The following is a 4,850-nucleotide window of genomic DNA, read 5'->3' on the forward strand; positions in this document are numbered from 1 at the left end:
GTGTGTGTGTGTGTGTGTGTGTGTGTGTGTGTGTGTGTGTGTGTGTGTATGTGTGTGTGTGTGTGTGGCCCCACCTCCCACAGCATTCTCCTGGGTGTGAGTCAGGGGTGTTGCTCGAGGGACTTAGGAAGCAGAGATCCTGGGGCCCCTGTGCCCTGGTACAGAGCATGCTTTGCTAGTTCTTTGCACAGGGTCTGTGAATGGCCAAGATGCTAACGTGTTTTCCTGTATGGCATAGCTGAGCTGCCTGATCAGGACTTGGGCTCAGCTCTACATTGGTGGCTCCAGTGTCTCTCTCTTCCAGCTGCCCTGCTCTGCAACAGCCTCAGGCTGGCACTTCACCCCCACTGTGGGCTCAGGACTCTGCCCCACTTCCTGTGCCCTGGGGTGCAGGCTCATGAGCTTGCTGCAGCTCAGTTTGCTGTCTTTCCTTTTGCATGGCTGTTCTCTGACCTCCAGAGCCTGTCTCTTGGGTCTACTTCCTCTTGTAGATTTGAGAACTTTCTCTTTTGTCATCACTTCTTCCTGGGGCTCTGTTTCAGGGTTTCTAGGAGAAGCCCATGGCTCCCTCCCTGTACTTCTTGGCCTTGTGCTGCCCCCACCAATTTCCCTTTTCTCTTCCCTTGGAACCCCCACTACCTTCTGTCAGAGGCAACTTCTGTGGCCCCTGCTAAATTTCATCTTCAAAAGGGGCTGTAACAGGTCCAGTGAAAATAAAGATACATAGAAATGTGTCACTGGCTCTTCTGTCAGGAGCAAATGCTCTCTCTGAGTGCCCTCTGGGGCACTGTATAAGTTGGGCACATCGGGCGCTGTGTCCCTGTGAATGAGCCACAGTGGGGCAAATGTGGATGGGATCTGTGTGGCACTGAACCGTAAAGATGCAAATGTAACTTGCTTGCAAGTCAGGCAAGTTACTCCTCTAGATAGCATCTCCCTTCCCATCCTCTCTACTCCCTCGCCTGATCCAGGTGCTCTGTGCCCAATCTGAAGTATGATGAGATATGCTGAGAACCCCTGTGCTGGAATGGAAAGATCTGCATGTGTTGGAGACAGATCTCAGGAAGCAGACGGGGAGATTTCTTCTCTTCATTTCAGGAGATCTTGGTACCATTTTAAGTAGGCACCAAGGCCAAATACTTTCACTTTGGCGACATTGTCTCTCTTGACCACTAGGTGGCAATATTGGCCCAAAAATTGGGACTTTGAGGGGCTTCTGTGGTTTGGATAAGGACAGCAGAGGGCCCCTTTGTTAACCGTGGCACTGACTGAGCCTTAGGCATTGGGGAGGAAGGGGAAATATTGCCAGGATGAGGGGCTTGCAGTGAGGTTATGGGGAGGGTGGATAGACCCGGAGGGCTGGTGACAGGTCCCCTCCGTCTCTGACTTTGAAATAATGTTAATGCTAGGTGTTTGCAGATAAATCTTGTTTTTCAGACTTTGTAACATTCACTTTCAATGCCGACCATCTCACTGTGAGTTAAGTAGGAAAGAAGGCACAGCAGACAGTATTTTTATCCCTGCTTTACCAACAAGGAAAACAAATCTGAGAGGCTGAGCTGTCCAAGGTCACCCGAGGATGTCTTGCTGAAGTCAGGAAGTACCACAGGCTTGCTCCTGAGATGGCTTAGGGCTGAAGTGCTGTGGCAGGGGCTGCTTACTGTGTGACTCAGAGAACTCCTTCGCCATCTGTGGGCCACCATGAGGAGGGGGTGTCCGCATCAGGGGCAGGGAATTGGGTGCTGGAGGAAGTAGGGAGATGTGTAAATAAAGCCAGCAGGAAATGAGAAAGCTCGCCGCATAGTGAGATAAGTGATCTGTGCTCCTGGCCTCCCTGAAAGGCTGACGCTGCCTGTACACTGACATCAGTGTTTCCCAGTAACTGAGGGCTTCCTGGGGGCAGCCAGACTGTGGATGTCAAGGCAGGGACTGGAGGGGAAGGAGGTGGGAGAGCAGGGGCTGGAGATTCCTGGTCTGGAGGGGAAAGAAGCCTTCTCCAGTTAGCAGACCATTTTATTTTCCCTACACTGCTATCCGCACTACTTGTTGGGTTATCTTAGTAGTTTTGTGACAAGCCTTGTGAACCAAGCCTTCCCCAAAGGGAGGTGGACGAGCCTGGCAGTGAAATGTCAGTGAGAACTGGGCTCCTATCTGGCCTCTGTCACTTAGCAGCTCAGTGATCTTGGGTAAGCTGCTGAACGGTACCTGTAAGACAGCAGGAGTGTTAAATTAGACTTTGAATAAGATAGTGTATGTGAAGCAACTGGCTTCAGTAAATGTTCAGTCTCCTTCCTTCCTTCCTCTGGCCTCTTGCTGCCGTTTTACTTGTCTCCAAAGAAGACACATACCTGCGGAAGGGGTATGATGCCTCAGTTTGATAAGTATTTTTGAGCACATAGGTCCCAGGCATGGCCACAGGCTCTGGAGATGCATGGGAACCAGTTCTGCAGGTGGAGCGGTGAGGCCACAGGAAGGCAGCTCCAAGATGGAGAGGTGGCCAGAGAGGCCGAGAGCACACACCTTCGTGACACATGCATCTTTGCTTCTTTTCCCTGAAAGGCTATTTGCTCTTTGAATGTTGGGTAAAATACTTCTTCTGGATTGCTTCAAGTAAAGTGATCATATTTCCTGAATTAAAATTAAGGATCAGTGGATTGGCACGTCTCAATAGTTCTATAGGGGAGAAAATATTTGAAGTCTACACTGAGTTGGAAAGTTCAGGAATAAATTTGCTGTTTTCACAGCATATAGCAAAGCCAAAAAAATTTTTTTGTTGTTGAGTGACTGTATTAATAAATTAAAGCATAAACACCTATGACTTTAATGACTTCCAAAAGGGTCCCAAATTCTTTAAAGTCAGAGCATCAGAAATGCCTAGCACGACAGTGACTGGCAGGGTTAAGACAGGGAAAAAACTCGGGCTGGTTGGGGATGTAGCTCAGTGGCACTGCACCTGCCTGGCAAGCACCGAGATCCTAAGTTCGATCCCCGGTACTGGGGTGGGGAGGAAGCGCCGGTTAAAAATAAGTGCCTGTTTCCCAGGAGACCACCCACATTTGCCCCCCTGACCAGGTTGAGATCAGCAGGTGTGACTTTACAGGAAGAGGGGAGCCCCTCAGGGACAAGTGTCTGTGCGATGAGAGGGCACTGGAGGGGCTGGACCTGGCAGAAGGGGTGAGGAGACTGGGCCGGCCAGGGAGAAGTTTGTTGGGCTCAGAAAGGTGGATGTGTCTTCTAGGACAGCCTCCTGCACAAGCCTGGCCTCTGCCCTTCAGGGATAGCAGCGTGATGAGACTGAGAACTGTTTTGGATTACGTCTCAATCTCATTCATATTCATTGTCTGTTTCTCTCTGCCTCTGTCTCTCTCCTAAGAGATGAAGGGACTTGCCTGAGGACACACAGCTGATTAGTGTCTAGCCTCCCACTCAGGGCCTTCTGGACAGCAATCTGGCAGCTTGCCTGGCAGGACAGCCACACAACAGGAGTGGAGCGCCCAGGCCAAGGCAAGAGGGGAGGTGATCCTCCTGCTGTGTCATCTCAGCATCCCAGATGGTGAAGGGTGATGTCTTGACATGTACCATCTTCCCACAGGCCCTGCATCTGCCGGCAGTGCTGGCCCTGGTCTGATGCTGCCCTAGGAGAGAACAGCAGGACTGCCCAGAAAGGAAGGAGTGGGTTGAGTCCCATCAGCTTCCTCTAACAGTTAACCCAAAACATCAGGAGGTATGCGGCTACCTACACTCTTCCTTTTTCCCTAGTACTAGTCCAATAATCCTCATCTTCCTCCTCCCAGAAATTGTCCTGTTGGGTGGTTCTGCATAGCTAAGTGAGCCAGTTTCAGCTCCTAAATGAGGAGTCTTATTTTGAGAGGGTCTAGGTGATATGTAGCCCAGGCTGGCCTTTAACTTGAAATCCTCCTGCTTCAGCCTCCTGAGTTGAGATTACAAGCATGTGCCATTGCACTTGGCAATCCTGAGTCTCATTATAGAAGCCCATCATTTCCTTTCCCATTTGGCTCAGCACAAGACTTTGCTGCCAGGTTCTAGGGACACCATCCCATGCCTTTACCTCACATCACTCAGCCAGGTTCTGCCCTACTTTGTGATGACGATCAGTATTATTTTCTCTTTTGCAGTACTGGGGATTGAATCCAGGGGCCTCAGACATGCTAGGCAAGCACTGTCATGGACCTACATCTCCAGTTCCCCTCCCCCTTTCCCCTTTAAAAAAAATTTTGGTTTTGTTTTTTGAGTGTAATTCAAGCTGGCCTTGAACGTGTAGCAGTCCTCCTGCCTCAGCCTCCCAAGTGCTGGGATTACAGGTGTGCGCCCCATGCCTGGCCAGTGGTTGATTCTTTTTTCCCAGTTGATTCACAGGCTCTCAAGATGGTGCACAGCATAGGACTTGAACACTTTAGGACCCCATAGAAAGAATGTGGAGGAGTTGTTTGAATGTCCAGGCCCCAAGGCCTTAGGAGAGCCTGAAGGTACAGAGATCACGAGCTTTTAGGAATCCTGTCCTGGAAGCTATGTGGCAAGCAAGGACTTGACTAAGGAAAAATGCCTAGTGACTCAGTTTCAGAAGGTCATTTCATTATCAACACCACTGATTCATTTCCATTTAAAATTTTATTACATAAAAAAAACCAAATCCTCCACAAAACAAATGAACAGAATTCTAAAACCTAAACCAACTTTATGACAAGATCATTGTGAAGGAGCTAATTCTATCCCCGCAAAACCTTACGTTTAAAAAAAAAAATCCAAAAGAAATAGAAATAACCTCAAAAATATTTATCCAAAAAGTAAGGCATCCACTTTACCAAAAAAAAAAAAAAAAAAAAAAAAAA

This window comes from Fukomys damarensis, unplaced genomic scaffold, assembly GCF_012274545.1.
Source record: "Fukomys damarensis isolate Sample0158 unplaced genomic scaffold, DMR_v1.0_HiC HiC_scaffold_17, whole genome shotgun sequence".
Taxonomy (NCBI): domain Eukaryota; kingdom Metazoa; phylum Chordata; class Mammalia; order Rodentia; family Bathyergidae; genus Fukomys; species Fukomys damarensis.